This window comes from Oncorhynchus keta, unplaced genomic scaffold (genome assembly GCF_023373465.1).
Source record: "Oncorhynchus keta strain PuntledgeMale-10-30-2019 unplaced genomic scaffold, Oket_V2 Un_contig_1770_pilon_pilon, whole genome shotgun sequence".
Classification (NCBI taxonomy): Eukaryota; Metazoa; Chordata; class Actinopteri; order Salmoniformes; family Salmonidae; genus Oncorhynchus; species Oncorhynchus keta.
In genome coordinates, this window is record NW_026280537.1 from 189,266 (window position 1) to 212,226 (window position 22,961).

The window sequence follows — 22,961 nt, forward strand, 5'->3', positions numbered from 1 at the left end:
CTTTCAGTTCAAATGCTGTGGGCTCGTACAAGGCTACCAAGACTGGGGCACAGACATCCCCATCTCCTGTCTCTGTTCTGATGAGGACTCAACAGACTTTAAATGTGTGAGTCTGCTGTGTTAAATAAGTTAACTTGTTGTTGTTATTTGTATGCTGAGTAGGATCTGATTCAGTGTGTGTCAGTCTGTGTTAAATAAATCTGTTATGTCTTTTGGTAAAGAGCAATACATGTTTTATTCTATTATCTTTCAAATGTGTTTTTAAAACAAAATAAAAAAGAGACTATAAGGACAGTGACAAGACGACCATGAATAAACTGAGGAAGATGTACATGACAATACTCTAAAAGACCAACAAATACCATAGAACACATTTGGACCAGACACATAATGGATGCCATGCTGCAGCCTAGTAATAAATCATGCAGCTAAAGTAAAGCACTGTTTTAAACCTTGTCACATTCTATTTCAGGTTGCTCCTGGTAACAATACAAGATTTGTTATTCACTATCCCAACAGTAATTCATCTGAGGATGATGACCACAAGGGATTAATGGATGAACACATTCTGGTATATGAAAAGGTAAAAACAAGTCATTCCACTACACCAGGGATGGGCAACTGGTGGCCATTTTGAAGGTCCTCAAATCAACTAGCCCATATCAGATAATATTTTTTAGATTGCTAAATTAGGTTAGCAGACAGTTATCTAAACGTGTTATCATGGTCAAATTACTACCCATAGAGCCCTCATTGATGTGGTTCGTCAGTCTCACTATGATGTCATTAAAAACGGCATACATTTCTCACCACCCCATGGCAAAATGTGTAGAATTACACCATTTTTTAAATGTGTCTGCTGTCAAGAGGGTGCAACTAAACTGTTTTGCTCGTAATTTTTCTCAAAGTGTTTTGCTGGCAGCTGTGTATCCACTAGAATGTCATAATGCTAGTTGGATCCATAGAGATGACTTGTACAGTACTCATTGATACAATAAACTGATGTTTGTTTAAGTTCTGATATAATACAGAGCTGTATACTCTTGTTTTTCACACAAAATGACAAACTCTTAATTGTCCATTTTCAGCCATGTCTTCCCATCCTGATCTCAGTCGAGAGCAATGCGATCAGCCTGGGAATAGGAATATTAGTAGCACTGACAGCATTATGGGTATGTATTTCTGATATATTTCTGTACTATTTAACTAGGGCCGAGCCTTGCCATTCTGCCTCCATAGGCAAGACCAAAAAATACCAACCCCGCAAAACTAGAATAGTCCCGTAAGCAAAATGACATCTAAAAGACAGATGAATGAAAGTTGAAAATATGTATTTTACAGATGTTGAAGATACTTATTTTACAGATGTTGAAAATGTGTATTTTACAGATGTTGAAGATACTTATTTTACAGATGTTGAAAATGTGTATTTTACAGATGTTGAAGATACTTATTTTACAGATGTTGATACAGATGTTGAAAATGTGTTTTTACAGATGTTGAAAATGTGTATTTTGTGAAATGTGTATTTTACAGATGTTGAAAATGTGTATTTTACAGATGTTGAAAATGTGTATTTTACAATGTTAAAATCATGCACATTGTTGGTTCTGAATGAAAGTTGAGAATAAGTCATTTATAGACATCTATGTTTGGGCCAAATCAAGGCTGGTCCAGACCGACAAAATCTGAAACAAACATGATTGGTTCAGATTTGGTCCGACCAAAACAAATGTCTGTTGGAAATCAAGGTCGGTCCTGAACTGCCGCAAAAACGTCGCCCAAAGGTGTCACCTGAAGCCTGCAGTTTGGCCTGAAATGGAATGTTATGAATGCCCATCTACAGTGCATTCAGAAAGTATTCAGACCCCTAAACTTTTTCCCCAAAAATTACGTTACAGCATTATTCTAAAATGGATTAAATAAAACAAGAAATCCTCATCAATCTACACACAATACCCCAGAATTTTTTTTATTTTTTTTTATTTTAGCAAATGTATTAAAATAAAACAGAAATACCTTATTTACATAACTATTCAGACCTCTTGCTTTAAGACTCAAAATTGAGCTCAAGTGCATGCTGTTTCCATTGATCATCCTTGATATGTTTCTACAACTTGATTGGAGTCCATCTGTGGTAAATTCAATTGATTGGACATGATTAAGAAAGGCACCGACCTGTCTATATAATGTCGAGGCACAGATCTGGTCCATTCAAGGTCCCCAAGGACACAATGGCGTCCATCATTCTTAAATGGAAGAAGTGTGGAACCACCAAGACTCTTCCTAGAGCCGCCCGGCCAAACTGAGTAATTGGGGAAGAAGGGCTTAGGTCAGGAAGTGACCAAGAACACAATGGTCACTCTGACAGACCTACAGAGTCCCTCTGTGGAAATGGGAAAACCTTCCAGAAGGATAACCATCTGCAGCACTCCACCAATCAGGCCTTTATGATAGAGTGGCCAGACTTCCATTTGGAGTTTGCCAAAAGGCATCTAAAGGACTCTTACCATGAGAAACAAGATTATCTGGTCTGGATGAAATCAAGATTGAACTCTATGGCCTGAATGCCAAGCATCACGTCTGGAGGAAACCTGGCATCATCCACCGGTGAAGCATGGCAGTGGCAGCATCATGCTGTGGGGATGTTTTTCAGTTGCAGGGACTGAGAGACTAGTCAGGATCGAGGCAAAGATGAACGGAGCAAAGTACAGAGGAATCCTTGATGAAAATCTGCTCCAGAGCCCTCAGGATCTCAGACTGGGGCCAAGGTTCAGCTTCCAACAGGACAACGAGCCTAAGCACACAGCCAAGACAACGCAGGAGTGGCTTTGGGACAAGTCTCTGAATGTCCTCGAGTGGCCCAGCCAGAGCCCAGACATGAACCCGATCTAACATCTCTGGAGAGGCCGGAAAATAGCTGTGCAGCGCTATCCAACCTGACAGAGCTGGAGAGGATCTGCAGAGAAGAATGGGAGAAACTCCCCATCCAACCTGACAGAGCTGGATAGGATCTGCAGAGAAGAATGGGAGAAACTCCCCATCCAACCTGACAGAGCTTGAGATGATCTGCAGAGAAGAATGGGAGAAACTCCCCATCCAACCTGACAGAGCTGGAGAGATCTGGAGAAGAATGGGAGAAACCTCCCCAGAAGAATGGGAGAAATCCCCATCCAACCTGACAGAGCTGGAGAGGATCTGCAGAGAAGAATGGGAGAAACTCCCCATCCATGGAGAAACTCCCCATCCAACCTGACAGAGCTGGAGAAGATCTGCAGAGAAGAATGGGAGAAACTCCACAAATATTGTAGTGTTATATCCAAGAAGACTTGAGACTGTAATTACTGTCAAAGGTGCTTCAACAAAGTACTGAGTAAAGGGTCTGGATACCTATGGAAATGTGTTCATTCAGTTTGTATTTTTTTTTAAATTCAGAACATTTTTCCAAAAAATGATGCCTTGTTTTTATGGGATATTGTGTGTAGATTGATGAGGGAAAAAAACAATTTAATACATTTTTGAATAAGGCTGTAACATAACATTTTGAAAAAGTCAAAGGGTCTGAATACTCTCTGAATGCATCGTATGTGGTAAGCCTACCGTTTTGTAAAACGCATAAAAACGACATCCGAACAGGACCAAAAAAAGACATCTAAAATATGTCGTCTCGGGCTTACTGGGGTGTGGGGTGTAGCTTACCATGTTGCCCGCAATGGAATTGTATGAATGCCCATCCATGTGGTAGGCCCATCCATGTGGTAGGCCCATCCATGTGGTAGGCCCATCTTTGGAAAACAGGCGTTACATTGGCTTTATTAGTCCTGATTCCTGTGACTAATCAATTTGGCAATTTAAGCCCTGAATATCAGCTACCCAACTTTATCAGGAGTTCTCAGGAGCCTATTTGCAATGTTTTTACATTGTAAATGTTTTATTTTCATTGTGATCAGCTTGTCAAAACTGGACAGATACCAACTTGAAACCACTGATCATGACAACGGGATGAAACTCCTGGACAACAGCTGTGATTATTCATTTCACTTTGAACTGTCCTGTTTTTAGGACATGTTTGTTTGTTATAATGACAGCAAATGTTCTATTTGATTGACCGCCGTTTAGGTCAGGCTATTTGATTGATCTCCCGTTTAGGTCAGGCTATTTGATTGACCTCCGTTTAGGTCAGGCTATTTGATTGACCTCCGTTTAGTCAGGCTATTTGATTGACCTCCGTTTAGGTCAGGCTATTTGATTGACCTCCGTTTAGGTCAGGCTATTTGATTGACCTCCGTTTAGGTCAGGCTATTTGATTGACCTCCATTTAGGTCCTATTTTTGACCTCCGTTTAGGTCAGGCTATTTGATTGACCTCCCGTTTAGGTCAGGCTATTTGATTGACCTCCGTTTAGGTCAGGCTATTTGATTGACCTCCGTTTAGGTCAGGCTATTTGATTGACCTCCGTTTAGGTCAGGCTATTTGATTGACCTCTGTTTAGGTCAGGCTATTTGATTGACCTCCGTTTAGGTCAGGCTATTTGATTGACCTCCGTTTAGGTCAGGCTATTTGATTGACCTCCGTTTAGGTCAGGCTATTTGATTGGAGAAAGCTGCATGATGTAAAAAAGTGTGTCTCATTACATTTTATCTCCAGCCTGTAGGCTACAGAGAAGGTCACATACTCTTTCTTACATATCCTAAATCTACTACATTATTTATGTTAGATAATTTTTTCCCGGTATGTTGGTTGAGTGATCAGAGATGCGTCTCTCCAACTGCACCCTGGGGGAAGGACAAGCAAATCATTTAGCACCTTTGACAATGTGGGGCCTGCTTATCAAAGGGTGGCATTAGCGCTCACATAAAAAGCCCATATGCCACTGGTTGAGAGATTGTTTTGGGGCAGAATTATGTGAGGTTCTATGTGTTGTTGTTGGTGGGTCTTAGCAGTTTAGCTCAGAAAATGCTGCCCTCGTCAATCAGTGGGCCGGCCGTGTATTTAACCTTTCCAGGGTTGCAGTCAATTACATTTTTTTCAATTCAGTCAATTGAAATTCAATGCACAAATTGAAAATTGTCCATAGTTTTGTATGTGGATTTTTCAATTCAGGAAGTGAATTTCAATTGACTCGACCTGAATTTAAAACTTAATTGAACCAAATGCTGTTCCATACTCTTTTTTTACCATAGGTGTTGAGTGTAGGTCTATTAGATCCATTATCTATCACACCCCAACGCTGTACCATAGTGTAGGCCTATTAGATTGAACCATCATCTATCACACTCAGCATCTGGTCACCTGCTCCGTCAATCCTGACTGAACCGTTACTGTGTGTCTGGTCCTCAGGATGTTGGAGTTGTCCTGGCCATCACAATACTCTGCCAGATGAGAAGAAAGGTTGATGTGCCACCTGTGATCTTCACCTCTCAACCACCTCAATACAGGGAGCTGTGTGACACAGCAGAGAGTGTCTGAAATGAAATGGTCCTCTTATGAAGGAGACTCAATGCACTAGTCTGAGTGCCAGTCTGTTTGTGCCATCATGACAACTCCTGTCACTCATTTGTGTCAAGCCAAACATGACAATGGGTGACAAAGAGTTGGCTTGGCAATGACAGCAATGGAGTTGTCATTGGCCAGAACACAAACAGATCTGGGATCAGGTTAGCAATGCATCCATATTATGTACATACTCATAACACACATGAAAGGACAACTCAGGACATTATTAGACATTAGACATCTCTACTGTGTTGTCCAAAGTATTACTGTTCAACTGATTATCCATCTGACTGCCAGCAAGAGTCTTCTTATTGGCTGTCAAAGGTTCTGTAAAACCTGTGGTTTGTTTTTCTGTTGTAAATAATTGGTAACCATTTAACCATTGAAGTGCCTCAGTGTTGGTTACAGTGTCTTGAATAAAGGGACAAGCATCTTTTAACATTATGTTCCTTTTATTCGACAACCAACATCTCTTAAAAATATTCCTCTTTTCATCCTGTTCTCTCCTCTCATCCTCCTCTCTTCCTCTTCCTCCTGTTCTCTCCCTCTCAACCTCTCTCTTCCTCTTCCTCCTGTTCTCTCCTCTCATCTTCCTCTTCCTCCTATTCTCTCCTCTCATCCTCCTCTCTCTTCCTCTTTTCCTCCTGTTCTCTCCTCTCATCCTCCTCTCTTCCTCTTTTCATCCTGTTCTCTCCTCTCAACCTCTCTCTTCCTCTTCCTCCTGTTCTCTCCTCTCATCCTCCTCTCTCTTCCTCTTCCTCCTGTTCTCTCCTCTCATCCTTCTCTCTTCCTCTTTTCATCCTGTTCTCTCCTCTCATCCTCCTCTCTTCCTCTTTTCCTCCTGTTCTCTCCTCTCATCCTCCTCTCTCTTCCTCTTCCTCCTGTTCTCTCCTCTCATCCTCCTTTCTCTTCCTATTTTCCTCGTGTTCTCTCCTCTCATCCTCCTCTCTTTCTCTTTTCCTCCTGTTCTCTCCTCTCATCCTCCTCTCTCTTCCTCTTCCTCCTGTTCTCTCCTCTCATCCTTCTCTCTTCCTCTTTTCTTCCTGTTCTCTCCTCTCATCCTCCTCTCTCTTCCTCTTCCTCCTGTTCTCTCCTCTCATCCTCCTCTCTCTTCCTCTTCCTCCTGTTCTCTCCTCTCATCCTCCTCTCTCTTCCTCTTTTCCTCCTGTTCTCTCCTCTCATCCTCCTCTCTCTTCCTCTTTTCCTCCTGTTCTCTCCTCTCATCCTCCCCTCTTCCTCTTTTCCTCCTGTTCTCTCCTCTCATCCTCCCCTCTTCCTCTTTTCCTCCTGTTCTCTCCTCTCATCCTCCTCTCTCTTCCTCCTGTTCTCTCCTCTCATCCTCCTGTTCTCTCCTCTCATCCTCCTGTTCTCTCCTCTCATCCTCCCTTCTCTTCCTCTTCCTCCTGTTCTCTCCTCTCATCCTCCTCTCTCTTCCTCTTCCTCCTGTTCTCTCCTCTCATCCTCCTCTCTCTTCCTATTTTCCTCCTGTTCTCTCCTCTCATCCTCCTCTCTCTTCCTCTTTTCCTCCTGTTCTCTCCTCTCATCCTCCCCTCTTCCTCTTTTCCTCCTGTTCTCTCCTCTCATCCTCCTGTTCTCTCCTCTCATCCTCCTCTCTCTTCCTCTTCCTCCTGTTCTCTCCTCTCATCCTCTCTTCCTCTTCCTCCTGTTCCTCCTGTTCCTCATCTCTCTTCCTCTTTTCCTCTGTTCTCTCCTCTCATCCTCCTCTCTCTTCCTCTTTTCCTCCTGTTCTCTCCTCTCATCCTCCCCTCTTCCTCTTTTCCTCCTGTTCTTTCCTCTCATCCTCCTGTTCTCTCCTCTCATCCTCCTGTTCTCTCCTCTCATCCTCCCCTCTTCCTCTTTTCTCCTGTTCTCTCCTCTCATCCTCCTGTTCTCTCCTCTCATCCTCCCCTCTTCCTCTTTTTCTCCTGTTCTCTCCTCTCATCCTCCTGTTCTCTCCTCTCATCCTCCTCCTCCTGTCTTTCACACTCCTTCATCTCTTTCTCTCTCCTCTTCTGTTCTGCCTTCTGTCTTTCTCTGCTTCCTTTCTCTTCCTCTCCTCCTTCTCTTGTTTCTTCAACTTGTCTTTCTGTTTCTTCCAACTGAATACAGTCTGACACAGGGGGAAAAGTTGATTAAAACAATGAATACGTAATGAAGGACTCTAAACGGTATGATATTAAACCAGTGGTTGTAGCCCGGGTACCAGTCTGTTTAGCTATCATTCCACTCCTTGTCACTCCTTGTCATGCTAAACATTTGGCATGTGACACGGAGTACAAGGGTGGAATGTTCACTCAACAGACTGGCACCCAGGCTACTGTAGTACATACTCATAATATCATTTTACGTTCATTCAATAAACTACTTTGTTCTATTTGCCTGTGTGGCAGAAGTTTCCTTGGCAACGTGCTGCGATGATGTGGTTCCATGGTCATGGCTCCCCAAATGACCTGCTTTGCACTGTGAAATCACAGGAGGGCAGTAGATATTAACTCATCAAGTTAGTTAAATGCACACATCCTAGAGAGAGGGGCCTAGCCTGTTCCCAGATCTGTTTGTGTTATCATGTGTTTGGCATGACAAGCAGAGGCATGATGGCACAAACAGACTGGTTCCCAGGCTAAGAAGGGCCCCTGATATTTCCTGATGGTCCTCCAGCTATAGCTGGTACTCCAGCATATCTCTCTCTTTAGCTGTTCCACTCTAACCAAAGCTTCTTCTGGATAACTCTGTTATCCTCTAAATCTATCATCTCGTTTTCCTCCTGGTTATCTCTGTGCATGTTTTTTTCTCTCCTTCTTCTCTCTCCTTCTTCTCAGCTCTCTCCATCTCCACATGCACTGTTTCTCTCTCTCTTCCTTCTTCTCAGCTCTCTCCATCTCCACATGCACTGTTTCTCTCTCTCTTCCTTCCCTTCACTGCTCTCTCTCCATCTCCACATGCACTGTTTCTCTCTCTCTTCCTTCCCTTCTGCTCTCTCCATCTCCTCCTTCCCTTCCCTTCTGCTCTCTCCATCTCCACATGCACTGTTTTCTCTCTCTTCCTTCCTTCTGCTCTCTCCATCTCTCTCTCTCTTCCTTCCTTCTGCTCTCTCCATCTCCACATGCACTGTTTCTCTCTCTCTTCCTCTCTCCATCTTCCTTCCTCTCTCCATCTCCATGCACTGTCTCCATCTCATCTCCTTCCTTCTGCTCTCTCCATCTCCCATCTGCTTCCCTTCTCTCTCTCCATCTCCACATGCACTGTTTCTCTCTCTCTTCCTTCCCTTCTGCTCTCTCCATCTCCACATGCACTGTTTCTCTCTCTCTTCCTTCCCCTTCTGCTCTTCCATCTCTGCACTGTTTCTCTTCCTTCCTTCCCTTCTGCTCTCTCCATCTCCACATGCACTGTTTCTCTCTCTTCTTCCTTCCTTCCCTTCTGCTCTCTCCATCTCCACATGCACTGTTTCTCTCTCTCCTTCCTTCTTCTCCATCTCCACATGCACTGTTCTCTCTCTCTTCCTTCCTTCTGCTCTCTCCATCTCCACATGCACCTTTTCTTCTCTTTTTCTCCTCTCCATGCACTGTTTCTACCTCCTTCCTTCCCTTCTTCTCTTGTCCTCCTCAACTCTGCCTCTAACAACCTCTCTCTCCATCTTAATTAGATGCCATTCCAACTCCCCATCTTGCTTCAAATGTACCTTCTTCTCTCTGTCTCTCTGTCTCTCAGACTGCCTTATCTCTGCACTCCATTCTTCCTTTTCTCTTCCTGATTCTCTCAGTCTCTTTCTGTATCACAGATCTGATTGGATCACAATTCCTCGCTGCTTGTCTTGCCTGGTCTACTGCAAGCTCCAGCCTTTCTTTCTCATCCAGTTCCCCCATATTTATCCTCCTCTTCATCCATCTGTTCCCTCTTCTTCTGAAAGTCATTTTCTTCTACTTTTAAGTTTTCTTTCATTTTATTTTGATGTTTTCTTTTTCCCCGAATCTCTTTCCTTTTCTCCCCCTGGAGATCAACACTCGTCATCTCGTACTCTCTGTCACTGTCCCCAAGACTCTTCAATGGTAGCCAAGCCATTGCTCCACCAATCCACAAGCCGGAGTTATGTTGTGGTGGAGAATGTTTTGATTGAAGTGGTCTGGAAGATGCTAGTCATTTGAATAGAATGTTTAATTCAAAACAACTGCTTTACAGTTCTGAGTTCCAACATTGAATAGAATGTGAGGCAGAGTTTCCATAAATACTGAAAGTTGTTTTTCTCACAGTTAAAGACAATAATAATAACAGGATATATAATTATAATAAATCAAAACGGTATTTCTGTTTTAGTATCTATTTTGGTATCTATTTAATTTGGAAAGTGTTTAAACAAAATATTTTTAACAGATTGTATCCAGGTTTTGAGAGCAATGTCAATTAGAACTGAAACACTACATTTCCCACAATACCACAGGTGGGAGCTCACGTGACGATTAGCAGTTAGGGCGGGATTACATTGGTAGAAAGAGACGGAAAAACCTAATGAGGGCGGGAAGGCAACAGGTGGATGGAGGAAGAGAAAGTAACATACACTAACAAAGACAATCTGGAGGAGAAAGAAGGCAGCTCTTTTGACAGTGTAAAGGTGACTCAATCTGTTTCTTATTCTGTGTGGAAGAGAAGTGTTTACTACTGGCTGTTCAGTGCACTCTGTTGCCGTTGGAAATTAACTGGGGCAACACCTGAGAGGAGGCTGGTCGGGAGCAGAAAGGGAATGCTTTCTCTCTGGAGAATTGAGCCGCTGTTATCCTCACCTGATGGATGTACGGGGGGGAGAGAGGCCTGATTGGAGGGAACATTCTGGGCCTGACTGAAAGACCTGTGCTTCGTTCTCAGCTCTGAGGTGGTTATATGGCCAGAAGGAAATCCTGTATCAAACCTGATCAACTAAAGAATGCTATTTTCCACACTTGTGCTGTGACCTACTACAGTACTGAAGCTACTGTATATAGAAGAACCTTCTCTGGCCAGGGAGGATTTAGAAGTCACGAAGCGACAGGTACAAGTCAACAAGAGACCCTAGGTCATCTGGGATTATAACCTAGCAACAACCATCAGGGGATAGCATTGTAAAGCAGACATCACTCACTTGCTTATAACACAGTTATAACATAGTCATAGTATTGTGACGTGACACTAAGTCAGTGTCTTGGTGTGGCTCCCAGGCCCAGACAGCCCACTCCTCTTTACGATGCAACAGCCAACTGGAGGAGTGGAGCAGCAGGACGAATCCTTTGATTTCCTGTTTAAGATCATCCTGATTGGAGATTCTAACGTGGGCAAGACCTCGTGGTCCAGAGCTTCAAGTCAGGACAGTTCTCAGAGAGGCAACAGAACACCATAGGAGTGGACTTCACCGTGCGGACAGTGGACATCGAGGGCAAGAAAATTAAGGTAAGGAAGTCAGCCTCAAACCTTTAGGAGAAATGGTGCTTTATAGAACTAAAATGGTTCAGTGAAAGTCAGCCTAAACCTAACCCTACAGTCACTGTCACTCCAGCAAGCTGTTGCATAGCAACAGAGCTGCAGTTGGTAGTTTGTTGATAGTTTGAACATGTACAACACATCTTCTGTTGTTGACTATACACATAACGTATAACTGAAATGTCAAAGTGTTGCCTGCTGATCAGATTAGTTGCTGTCTGAATACTTCAGTTTGGAGGCCATTGGGGTGGTTGGTGTAAAACACAGCTGTTGTCTTGTGATACTGTCAAGAAGGCTTTGCAGGCCTTAATTAGGTTGACACTTAATACAAGTTGGACCGGCATGTCATGAGGGACTCGCCTTTCTGGTTCTCCTACAACACATCAGTCATTCCTCTTTCTCTTCCCTGACCAAAAACATCAGTATTTGTTTTTAAACTTCAATGAGAAAAGTGAGAGTAAGCCTTAAGTACCTATTGAGGTCAAACTACTGTATGTTTGAATAGGAAACCTCTATGAGGGGCTGGTTACACTCTTATCATTTTGTTTGCTATCTAGAACCTTAAAGGCTTTTTGGTTGCAGGTAGAATGCTTTTGTGTTCCATGTAGAACCCTTTCTACAAACGGTTCTAACTGGAATCAAAAAGGGTTCTCCTATGGGTCAGCTGAAGAACTCTTTTGGTACCCTTTTTTCTAAGAGTGTAGGTTTAAATACTTTAGAGCTACTTTAGGTTGAAATGATTTTGTAGCTGGAGGGCCCCTCCCTCCCTCCTCTACCAACAGCTGCTAACTGTATTGTTCCCCAAACCTGCCAGACAAGAGGCGATAGGAAGGTATTTATGGTGCGGCCTCTTCCTCTAACCAACCACTCTTAGAAAAAAGGGTCACAAAAGTATTCTTCTACTGTCCCCGTAGGAGAACCCTTTTTGGTTCCATGTAGAACCCTCTGTGGAAAGAACCATATAGGGTTCTATGGGGACAGCCATATAACCATTTTCGGTTGTAGATAGCACCTTTTTGTTTAAGAGGTATAGTAACATTATTACTAGAGGGGCCTACTGTGTGTCATATACCTCCTTCATTCTAGAATGGGTTCTATTTCATTCTGTGTTACTGACCGTATCCTCAACCAACTGACCTTTGACACAGGAAGGAAGGAAGGAAGAGCAGGCAAGTGGATGGCTTCAGAATGTATCTTAGTCTGGGGCTCTGTCCCAGGCGCACCCTATTCCTTATCTAGTGCACTACTTTTGACCAGGGCCCATGTCTCTGGTTGAAAGTAGTGCACTATATAGGGAATAGGGTGCCATTTGGTTTATAGCCACTCTGTGTGAATAGGGCCTTGTTGCCTCAACTGACCGCACATCAAACGTATTCAAATCATGCATGATGACAACACTAGACCATTGTTGCTCTCCCTGTACCACACACATAACTCCGTGACAACTGTAACCACACAAAGAGACAGAGATCAATGCAAACAGCATTTGAGTCTGCTTGTACTATTTACTGACAGGAACATGGATATTATTCTGCTGTTAAGAGTTCTATTTACTGACAGGAAATTGATATTATTTAACTGTAAAGAGTTGTATTTACTGACAGGAACATGGATATTATTTAACTGTAAAGAGTTGTATTTACTGACAGGAAATGGATATTATTTAACTGTAAAGAGTTGTATTTACTGACAGGAAATGGATATTATTTAACTGTAAAGAGTTGTATTTACTGACAGGAACATGGATATTATTCTGCTGTAAAGAGTTCAATTTAGTTTCTTTAGTCACTTGCATGACAACGGCAGTGCTCTTGCTGCCAGGCAGTGCTCTTGCTCCAGGCAGTGCTCTTGCTCCAGGCAGTGGTCTTGCTCCAAGCAGTGCTCTTGCTCCAGGCAGTGCTCTTGCTCCAGGCAGTGCTTTTGCTCCAGGCAGTGCTTTTGCTCCAGGCAGTGCTTTTGCTCCAGGCAGTGCTTTTGCTCCAGGCAGTGCTCTTGCTCCAGGCAGTGCTCTTGCTCCAGGCAGTGCTCTTACGCCAGGCAGTGCTCTTACGCCAGGCAGTGCTCTTGCTCCAGGCAGTGCTCTTACGCCAGGCAGTGCTCTTGCTCCAGTCAGTGCTCTTGCTCCAGTCAGTGCTCTTGCTCCAGGCAGTCCTCTTGCTCCAGGCAGGGCTCTTGCTCCAGGCAGGGCTCTTGCTCCAGGCAGTGCTCTTGCTCCAGGCAGTGCTCTTGCTCCAGGCAGTGCTCTTGCTCCAAGCAGGGCTCTTGCTCCAGGCAGTTCTCTTGCTCCAGGCAGTGCTCTTGCTCCAAGCAGTGCTCTTGCTCCAGGCAGTGCTCTTGCTCCAAGCAGGCTCTTGCTCCAGACAGGGCTCTTGCTCCAGGCAGTGGTTTTGCTCCAGGCAGTGGTTTGCTCCAGGCAGTGCTCTTGCTCCAGGCAGTGCTCTTATGCCAGGCGGTGCTCTTGCTCCAGGCAGTGCTCTTGCTCCAAGCAGGCTCTTGCTCCAGGCAGTGCTTTTGCTCCAGGCAGTGGTCTTGCTCCAGGCAGTGGTTCAGGGTGTTTTTCTCCAGGCTATAGAGGGTGCTCTTCCAGGCAGTGCTCTTGCTCCAAGCAGTGCTCTTGCTCCAGGCAGTGCTCTTGCTCAAAGCAGTGCTTTCGCTCCCAAGCAGTGCTCTTGCTCCAGGCAGTGTTCTTGCTCCAGGCAGTGCTCTTGCTCCAGGCAGTGCTCTTGCTCCAGGCAGTGCTCTTCCTCCAAGCAGTGAATCCCCTGTACATCACGCACACATACTGTATATAAGCTCTCCCTCCCAAAGCCAGTGGCAGAGACATGTTTACTGCATTAGAACTACAGCACATATGAATCAAAACAGATCATCCCTACAGTAGCTTTGGGAAGCATATAAAAAACAACATGTTCTCCTGTGCTTGTGTACATGTTGTGTGGATGATTAGGAGATGAAAGGATTTAACGGGGGTTTTAGAGGAAGACAAAGATAAAGTCTGTGAGGAGAGTGATAAAGAAACCAAATGCAGGGTAAGACCAGGTGAGCATGGGAGTTTAGGAACTCTGGTGCCAGGTGTGTCAGGTTGCTATGGCAGTTGTTGCTATGCTAACATGAAGAGAGGAGCAGATCAGGCGGAGGCTGAAGGAGATACCTGAGACACACAGTGGCATATTGCAGATCAGGCGGAGGCTGAAGGAGATACCTGAGACACACAGTGGCATATTGCAGATCAGGCGGAGGCTGAAGGAGATACCTGAGACACACAGTGGCATATTGCAGATCAGGCGGAGGCTGAAGGAGATACCTGAGACATTTCAGTAGTGCACAGGTACCTGGCATATTGCAGATCAGGCGGAGGCTGAAGGAGATGCCTGAGACACACAGTGGCATATTGCAGATCAGGCGGAGGCTGAAGGAGATACCTGTTTTGTAGACACACAGTGGCATATTGCAGATCAGGCGGAGGCTGAAGGAGATACCTGAGACACACAGTGACATATTGCAGATCAGGCAGAGGCTGAAGGAGATACCTGAGACACACAGTGGCATATTGCAGATCAGGCGGAGGCTGAAGGAGATACCTGAGACACACAGTGGCATATTGCAGTTTTTTAAACATTTACAGTACATCATCATTTTGTTGTATTGTGTCATTTCAGTAGTGCTGCCTTCACACAGAGTTTTGTATTGGTCCCTCCAGCAGTATATTAGACTGTGAGATCATTGTGTTTGTATTTCCCTCCAGCAGTATATTAGACTGTGAGATCATTGTGTTTGTATTGTTCCCTCCAGGAGTATATTAGACTGTGAGATCATTGTGTTTGTATTGTTCCCTCCAGGAGTATATTAGACTGAGATCATTGTGTTTGTATTGGTCCCTCCAGCAGTATATTAGACTGAGATCATTGTGTTTGTATTGTTCCCTCCAGCAGTATATTAGACTGTGAGATCATTGTGTTTGTATTGTTCCCTCCAGGAGTATATTAGACTGTGGGATCATTGTGTTTGTATTGTTCCCTCCAGGAGTATATTAGACTGTGGGATCATTGTTTTGTATTGTTCCTCCAGCAGTATATTAGACTGTGAGATCATTGTGTTTGTATTGTTCCCTCCAGCAGTATATTAGACTGTGAGATCATTGTGTTTGTATTGTTCCTCCAGCAGTATATTAGACTGTGGGATCATTGTGTTTGTATTGGTCCCTCCAGCAGTATATTAGACTGTGAGATCATTGTGTTTGTATTGTTCCTCCAGCAGTATATTAGACTGTGAGATCATTGTGTTTGTATTGTTCCCTCCAGCAGTATATTAGACTGTGAGATCATTGTGTTTGTATTGTTCCCTCCAGCAGTATATTAGACTGTGAGATCATTGTGTTTGTATTGTTCCCTCCAGCAGTATATTAGACTGTGGGATCATTGTGTTTGTATTGGTCCCTCCAGCAGTATATTAGACTGTGAGATCATTGTGTTTGTATTGTTCCCTCCAGGAGTATATTAGACTGTGAGATCATTGTTTTGTATTGGTCCCTCCAGCAGTATATTAGACTGTGGGATCATTGTTTTGTATTGTTCCCTCCAGCAGTATATTAGACTGTGAGATCATTGTGTTTGTATTGGTCCCTCCAGGAGTATATTAGACTGTGGGATCATTGTGTTTGTATTGTTCCCTCCAGCAGTATATTAGACTGTGAGATCATTGTGTTTGTATTGTTCCCTCCAGGAGTATATTAGACTGTGGGATCATTGTGTTTGTATTGTTCCCTCCAGGAGTATATTAGACTGTGAGATCATTGTTTTGTATTGGTCCCTCCAGCAGTATATTAGACTGTGAGATCATTGTGTTTGTATTGTTCCCTCCAGCAGTATATTAGACTGTGAGATCATTGTGTTTGTATTGTTCCCTCCAGCAGTATATTAGACTGTGAGATCATTGTGTTTGTATTGTTCCCTCCAGCAGTATATTAGACTGTGAGATCATAGTGTTTGTATTGGTCCCTCCAGCAGTATATTAGACTGTGAGATCATTGTGTTTGTGTGTGAGGTATGTATCTAATTCCGTGTGTGTCTGTGTAAAACAGATGCAGGTATGGGACACGGCTGGACAGGAGCGTTTCCGGACCATCACCCAGAGTTACTACCGCAGCGCCCACGGCGCCATGATCGCCTATGACATCACACGCCACGGAACCTTTGACTCTGTGTCCAACTGGATCAGGGAGGTGGAGCTGTACGGCGCGGCCAATGTAGTGCTCTGTCTCATTGGTGAGTGGGAGCAAAAATATTTGCTGACGCTATGTGGCATGGGCCATTGTTTTGAATTGAAATGTTTCTTCTATCCTTTGTATTTCTATAATTGAGATGTAAAGATTTGAAACAAAAAAAATCTGGGCCTCTCTCAGAAAAGAGGTTCAAACCTTTAAAATTCTTTAACCCCTGACCCCTCAAATCAATGTGTTTTTGACAAATCAGTTCTAAAAACAAAACTTGAAACACCTATTTCTCTCCTTGCCAGGTAACAAGTCTGACCTGGAGTCTGAGCGTCAGGTGTTGTTCCAGGAGGCATGCTGTATGGCTGAGGAGAGAGGCATCCTGGCAGCGTTAGAGACCTCAGCTAAGGAGGCCCAGAATGTGGACGATGCCTTCATGATGATGGCCCGCGAGCTGCTGGCACGCAACGGCACTGCCGTCCGGCAACAGGCCCCTAGCAACAATGACTCGCCCCGCGTCCTGCTCCGAGCCAACTCACGACCAATCAACGGGCCAGCGGTGATCACAGACAGGAAGACGTGTTGCTGACATAGAGAGGAGGAAGGACAACAGAGGGAGTGTAAGAATGGATACCTGCGTGTGCCACTGTGTTACCTGGAAGAGGACAGAATAAGGCAGGGATCATCAACTAGATTCAGCCGCGGGACCATTTATTCTGGAGCGGATGTTCGAGGGGCCGGGAACACAATTACAATTAATTTGTAAACCACAAATTGACCGCAAGAAGCCCAAACAGATAGCAATAGTTTGACGAAACATAATCATTTCAAACCTTGTTCACATTTGTTCACGTGTCTCTCCATTATGCCTGGGAATACATGGGAACAGATTTCTTCCATTAAAATCACTTGGAGCTGATTTCCTGGTGTTTCAACAATCTTTAATGTTCAACAATAAAAATTCCACAAATAAATATAAATATAAATCAAACCTACCCGCGGGCCGCCACCTGGGGAACCCTGGAATAGGGGAAGCTGAGACCGTTACAGGCAGAACACACACTCCTTTTGTGTGTGTGACTTTAGGTACTATTGACCTATGACCTATGTGGTTTAGCGCAGTTTCTCAACCCCTGACCCCCCCCCACAAGGTACGAGCAATTTAATTTAAAAAATGCTAAGTAGCATTTTATAGCTGATCTCTGGCTCTTTTCCATATTCTGCTGAGAGAACATGTTGCTGTTTTAGTTCTCAGGGACAATCTCAACTTTTTCCCACAAATGTTGGTCTTAATATTAACAAAATGTGAAATATATATTTTGATCGACCAAAGTATCAGCTATCACACCATGTAAATGAATAACTTCCTAATGACATTTTTTTAATAAATCATCAAATGCAACTAACTGGATTTCTGTCTACTCCGTCAGACACCATAAAAGCATTTTAATTTACAATTATTAAGTGTTTAAAACAGCCTTGGATTGTTTCACTCTAACATTAGATTATTCAAATATGTAATACAAATCTCCAAACTTCTTTTTGTTTAGTTTTCTGGATTTAAGACCTAAAACAACATTTATAAAACTAACATCGCCCCCAGGTCTAACATAGCAAATATTACAACTGTTTGACCATCTGTTGCAGAACCATTCAAACATTTTGTCTGAATATTGACAACAACAGTATCTTAAGGGGGTCAGTCCTCAGTGACGGAGTTGACAAGCCACGGATGTAGTTGGCAACACATACTGATACTGCCTCTAAAAATACAAGTTCAATACAAAACATTTGTCAAATATGGAAAATGATTCATTTCAGCACTCTGACAGAGTTGATGCTTAACACAGTGGACAAAAATGGATGCCTAACAGAGAGGACAAAAATGGATGCCTAACAGTGGACAAAAATGGATGCCTAACAGAGAGGACAAAAATGGATGCCTAACAGAGTGGACAAAAATGGATGCCTAACAGAGAGGACAACAATGGATGCCTAACAGAGAGGACAAAAATGGATGCCTAACAGAGAGGACAAAAATGGATGCCTAACAGTGGACAAAAATGGATGCCTAACAGTGGACAAAAATGGATGCCTAACAGTGGACAAAAATGGATGCCTAACAGAGAGGACAAAAATGGATGCCTAACAGAGAGGACAAAATGGATGCCTAACAGAGAGGACAAAAATGGATGCCTAACAGAGTGGACAAAAATGGATGCCTAACAGAGTGGACAAAAATGGATGCCTAACAGAGAGGACAAAAATGGATGCCTAACAGAGTGGACAAAAATGGATGCCTAACAGAGAGGACAAAAATGGATGCCTAACAGAGGACAAAAATGGATGCCTAACAGAGAGAGGACAAAAATGGATGCCTAACAGAGTGGACAAAAATGGATGCCTAACAGAGAGGACAAAAATGGATGCCTAACAGAGAGGACAAAATGGATGCCTAACAGAGAGGACAAAAATGGATGCCTAACAGAGAGGACAAAAATGGATGCCTAACAGAGAGGACAAAAATGGATGCCTAACAGAGAGGACAAAAATGGATGCCTAACAGAGAGGACAAAAATGGATGCCTAACAGAGAGGACAAAAATGGATGCCTAACAGAGAGGACAAAAAAAAAAAAATGGATGCCTAACAGAGTGGACAAAAATGGATGCTTAATTCAAGTGGTATACACAGTAGCAATTATGTTTTACTCAGTTGCTTTATGACTCTAAAACCTAATTTAAAAAATATTTTTCACTCGAAACTGAGATTTGGTGAACTCCGTCAGATTAGTCTAAAATATCAAAAGAATCAGGATTGAGTAGGGCAGCTATGCCATAAGGACCCCTTGTCGTTAGATTACGGTAGAATATGAATTTTGGTTAAAATATGTTAAATTTAAATCACAGAGGGCTCTTGCATAAAACTACACAAGATCGTGTTTCAGTTAATATCCATTATTACCATTTTTTATATAATTTTTGGGAGTTTGAAATTGGGATCCTCAGGACAGGGCATTTCCAGGCATAGAGCCGACATGGAAATTAATAATATTGAAAGTAATTAGAAGATTTGAAAAAATATATATATATTGTGTGTGTGTGCTATGCCAGTGGATCTATGACACTGTGACCTTGTGAGTGTCCCAGAGGGGAGTGGACTGGAGCAGTGGATCTATGACACTGTGACCTTGCGAGTGTCCCAGAGGGGAGTGGACTGGAGCAGTGGATCTATGACACTGTGACCTTGTGAGTGTCCCAGGGGGGAGTGGACTGGAGCAGTGGATTTATGACACTGTGACCTTGTGAGTGTCCCAGAGGGGAGTGGACTGGAGCAGTGGATCTATGACACTGTGACCTTGTGAGTGTCCCAGGGGAGGGTGGACTGGAGCAGTGGATCTATGACACTGTGACCTTGTGAGTGTCCCAGCGGAGGGTGGACTGGAGCAGTGGATCTATGACACTGTGACCTTGTGAGTGTCCCAGGGGGGAGTGGACTGGAGCAGTGGATCTATGACACTGTGACCTTGTGAGTGTCCCAGGGGGTGGACTGGAGCAGTGGATCTATGACACTGTGACCTTGTGAGTGTCCCAGCGGAGGGTGGACTGGAGCAGTGGATCTATGACACTGTGACCTTGTGAGTGTCCCAGGGGGGAGTGGACTGGAGCAGTGGATCTATGACACTGTGACCTTGTGAGTGTCCCAGGGGAAGTGGACTGGAGCAGTGGATCTATGACACTGTGACCTTGTGAGTGTCCCAGGGGGGGTGGACTGGAGCAGTGGATCTATGACACTGTGACCTTGTGAGTGTCCCAGGGGGTGGACTGGAGCAGTGGATCTATGACACTGTGACCTTGTGAGTGTCCCAGGGGGGTGGACTGGAGCAGTGGATCTATGACACTGTGACCTTGTGAGTGTCCCAGGGGGAGTGGACTGGAGCAGTGGATCTATGACACTGTGACCTTGTGAGTGTCCCAGGGGAGGGTGGACTGGAGCAGTGGATGAAACACTACATTACTGTTCCACTGCTGCCATCCATGTTGTTGCTGAAAGCCTACAGTGGGAGCCTGAACAGAGCCTGCACAGTGGATGCACAGAGCACTGAACAGAGCCTGCACAGAGCCTGCACAGAGCCTGCACAGTTGCCTGACAAGCCTACAGTGCCTGAACAGAGCCTGCACAGAGCCTGAACAGAGCCTGCACAGAGCCTGCACAGAGCCTGCACAGTGCCTGAACAGAGCCTGCACAGAGCCTGCACAGAGCCTGCACAGAGCCTGAACAGAGCCTGCACAGAGCCTGAACAGAGCCTGAACAGAGCCTGCACAGAGCCTGCACAGAGCCTGAACAGAGCCTGCACAGTGCCTGAACAGAGCCTGCACAGAGCCTGCACAGAGCCTGCACAGAGCCTGAACAGAGCCTGCACAGAGCCTGAACAGAGCCTGCACAGAGCCTGCACAGAGCCTGCACAGAGCCTGAACAGAGCCTGCACATTGCCTGTAGTGTGACTCTCAGCAACCTACTCACACAGAGCAACCTATGGTATTGTATTAGAAACAATGTGCTCATCAGTGGCGTTCTACTGACGTCTCGAGAGACATTTTAATTTGTGATTTATGTACAATGTTGCCTAATATGTGACAGGCATTGGTCAATGGTCAAACGTTATACTATTGTTATAGACATTCAATTATATTGTAATTTGAGGCCATGTGGCAGAAAGTGATAAGGGAAGCTAGTGGGTCTGGGAAGGTGTGATGTATTTTGTATCTTTTGTATTGTTTCTCAAAGATCAAATAAAATCAACAACTTAAAAATACATAGATTGTAAAAGATGATTGTGGTTATTCGTCGAGGAAAAGGGTTGAGGTTCAGTTTGAACTAAGTGTTGCACTACGGGCTCTTCAAGTTGGACCTTTGGAAAAGTACGACACCTGTGTGTCAGTAAGGAGAATACGGACATGCGTACACTTTGGTAAAAGACACTGAAAAACGTTGTAACTCTCTGGCGACCACTAGAGGGCGTAGTAGACCTACATTCACTGATCCACTTCAGAGCATCAGAAGAAGACAGAACGAAGCAGCTCCATTATTATGAGTCAAGTGAAGCATCATTGACAACAGTCACAGTATTTCTGCCTGGATACTGTAACTCCTAGACCTGCTATGACCTAACATCACAGGGCCTCTTGTTGCTAAAAAAGTACAGACTCATTTATCCAAATACGGAAATTGTGTTGAAATGTGTATGTCCTGCCAAACTATCCAGCTTTTATGGCATAATACTTCTACTCTCGACAAAGAACTCAGCAGCATCTGGACGAAATGTGAGTTTGGAGAATGCGCATAGCTTGGCAGTTAGTACCAGGAGAGAGCCTTTGATTCTGCAGCAGGTATGACAGTTAGTAACCAGGAGAGAGCCTTTGATTCTGCAGCAGGTATGACAGTTAGTACCAGGAGAGATCCTTTGATTCTGCAGCAGGTATGACAGTACCAGGAGAGATCCTTTGATTCTGCAGCAGGTATGGCAGTTAGTACCAGGAGAGAGCCTTTGATTCTGCAGCAGGTATGACAGTTAGTACCAGGAGAGAGCCTTTGATTCTGCAGTAGGTATGACAGTACCAGGAGAGAGCCTTGATTCTGCAGTAGGTATGACAGTACCAGGAGAGAGCCTTTGATTCTGCAGTAGGTATGACAGTACCAGGAGAGAGCCTTTGATTCTGCAGCAGGTATGCCAGTACCAGGAGAGATCCTTTGATTCTGCAGCAGGTATGACAGTTAGTACCAGGGAGAGATCCTTTGATTCTGCAGTAGGTATGACAGTTAGTACCAGGAGAGAGCCTTTGATTCTGCAGTAGGTATGACAGTACCAGGAGAGAGCCTTTGATTCTGCAGTAGGTATGACAGTACCAGAGAATCCTTTGATTCTGCAGCAGGTATGCCAGTACCAGGAGAGATCCTTTGATTCTGCAGCAGGGATTAGTACCAGGAGCGATCCTTTGATTCTGCAGCAGGTATGACAGTTAGTACCAGGAGAGAGCCTTTGATTCTGCAGTAGGCATGACAGTTAGTACCAGGAGAGAGCCTTTGATTCCAGTAGGTATGATTCTTTGATTCTGCAGTAGGTATGACAGTTAGTACCAGGAGAGATCCTTTGATTCTGCTAGTAGGTATGACAGTGAGTGAGTATGGCAGTTAAGTACCAGGAGAGAGCCTTTGATTCTGCAGCAGGTATGACAGTTAGTACCAGGAGAGCCTTTGATTCTGCAGCAGGTATGACAGTTACCAGGAGAGATCCTTTGATTCTGCAGCAGGTATGACAGTTAGTACCAGGAGAGATCCTTTGATTCTGCAGCAGGTATGACGATTAGTACCAGGAAAATCCTTTGATTCTGCAGCAGGTATGACAGTTAGTACCAGGAGAGATCCTTTGATTCTGCAGCAGAGTATGACAGTTAAGTACCAGGAGAGAGCCTTTGATTCTGCAGCAGGTATGACAGTTAGTACCAGGAGAGATCCTTTGATTCTGCAGCAGGTATGACAGTTAGTACCAGGAGAGAGCCTTTGATTCTGCAGTAGGTATGACAGTGAGTACCAGGAGAGAGCCTTTGATTCTGCAGCAGGTATGACAGTTAGTACCAGGAGAGAGCCTTTGATTCTGCAGCAGGTATGACAGTACCAGGAGAGAGCCTTTGATTCTGCAGTAGGTATGACAGTGAGTACCAAGAGAGAGCCTTTGATTCTGCAGTAGGTATGACAGTACCAGGAGAGATCCTTTGATTCTGCAGCAGGTATGGCAGTTAGTACCAGGAGAG

The 22,961-nt window shown here is 44.2% G+C and overlaps 3 long non-coding RNA genes and 1 pseudogene across 11 annotated transcripts; 3 read left to right on the forward strand and 1 right to left on the reverse strand.

Moving 5' to 3' along the window:
- Window positions 1–5,935, forward strand: LOC127919849 (uncharacterized). The gene is made up of 4 exons (XR_008104260.1): window positions 1–106; window positions 473–583; window positions 1,089–1,172; window positions 5,341–5,935. It is a non-coding gene; the product is annotated as an uncharacterized LOC127919849 (long non-coding RNA).
- Window positions 5,936–9,994: 4,059 nt separating this feature from the next.
- LOC127919853 (ras-related protein Rab-19-like) lies at window positions 9,995–17,069 on the forward strand (annotated as a pseudogene).
- A 2,132-nt stretch (window positions 17,070–19,201) lies between these two features.
- Window positions 19,202–19,853, reverse strand: LOC127919854 (uncharacterized). 3 transcript variants are annotated; one of them, XR_008104273.1, is made up of 4 exons: window positions 19,728–19,853; window positions 19,619–19,674; window positions 19,451–19,562; window positions 19,202–19,338 (listed from the first exon to the last, which is right to left on the reverse strand). It is a non-coding gene; the product is annotated as an uncharacterized LOC127919854 (long non-coding RNA). The 3 variants fall into 3 exon arrangements; XR_008104272.1 differs by having other exon boundaries at window positions 19,451–19,506; window positions 19,563–19,674; XR_008104274.1 differs by having other exon boundaries at window positions 19,300–19,394.
- A 1,707-nt stretch (window positions 19,854–21,560) lies between these two features.
- On the forward strand, window positions 21,561–22,915 carry LOC127919855 (uncharacterized). 7 transcript variants are annotated; one of them, XR_008104281.1, is made up of 6 exons: window positions 21,561–21,628; window positions 21,713–21,756; window positions 21,796–21,915; window positions 21,961–22,044; window positions 22,682–22,853; window positions 22,898–22,915. It is a non-coding gene; the product is annotated as an uncharacterized LOC127919855 (long non-coding RNA). The 7 variants fall into 7 exon arrangements; XR_008104278.1 differs by lacking the exon at window positions 21,713–21,756; XR_008104277.1 differs by lacking the exon at window positions 21,561–21,628 and having other exon boundaries at window positions 21,644–21,756.
- The last annotated feature ends 46 nt before the right edge of the window (window positions 22,916–22,961 follow it).